Source organism: Tiliqua scincoides, chromosome 8, assembly GCF_035046505.1.
Source record: "Tiliqua scincoides isolate rTilSci1 chromosome 8, rTilSci1.hap2, whole genome shotgun sequence".
Classification (NCBI taxonomy): Eukaryota; Metazoa; Chordata; class Lepidosauria; order Squamata; family Scincidae; genus Tiliqua; species Tiliqua scincoides.
Genome location: NC_089828.1, coordinates 272,408 through 273,566, shown reverse-complemented (window position 1 = coordinate 273,566; position 1,159 = coordinate 272,408).

Here is a 1,159-nt window from a genome sequence, read left to right as displayed (position 1 = left end):
GTCATAATAATTATCCGTCTGCACTTCACAGAGACGGCACCTTCTTCTGAGCTGAACAATAACAGTCGGTCGGGGTGGATTAATTTGCTCCCCGTTAGATGACTGGATTTCAACCTTTTCAGACTTCACTGCATTGTGGGTTTTTTTTGGGTTTTTTTAAAGTGTACTCAGGCAATTGGGCTCTGCGGCAACCCAAGCTTTCCACCCTTGGAGGTCAAACTGCAGCAGAGTAATGGAGCTGCTACTAGCCTAAATTCGTTCTGTTAGCCGCAATTGTTCATTGGCGACGACGCAGCCTAGCCCCACAATCCTAGGCAACTATTAGACAAGCTACGGAACTAGTTTACAGGATATAGGAACGGGATATAGAACCCCATCTTATAGGGACAGCCAAGATGGTGTAGTGGATTGGGAGTTAGACCTGGAAGATCCAGGTTCAGATTCCTGTTCAGCTGTGAAACTTCCTGGGTGTCCTTGGGCCAGTCACTCTCTTTCAGCCTGCTCTACCTCACAGGGTTGTTGTGATAACAAAAAGAGAGGAGGAACTATGTACACCACCCTGATCTCCTCGGAGGGAAGGCGGTATACAAATGTAAAATAAATAAAATAAATATTTAAGCAGTTCTGTCCTGAAAGTGAGAACATCCTGTACACATCATGTAGCATTCATCATGCAGCATGAATGAAAATTGGGGGCAAAACAGTCCTACTGTTGGTGCAAAAGCCCTGGAAGGATATTTCCAGCAGACCAGCACTCCTGCTGTACGGACCTCCTGACTAAGAGCAAAACTCAGCAATCCATGCACTGCACAATTGGAACCTACACATGTTATTTGCATCTGTATTTTAAAATGAAAATGACAACTGCAGTGCACAAGGCCCCAGTTTGGATCAGGACTGCAGTGTGAAGGGGGTTTCATCTATTTGCTCCACAGCAGTCCAGATCCGGATCTCCCCTCCGTGGATGCTGTTTTTACAAATAAAAAGTTTCCACTGGGCCCAGCCAGGCTGGTGAAGAGGCCCTGGCTGTCTCTCCTCTCAGTTAAACCATGTAGAACTCTTGCACCGCATTCATCACTTGATACAGCATCTACTGGGGAATATTCCTGTATGAACCAGCTCTCTTGTGCTCTAAGAATGCATGAAAACCAACAGCTGA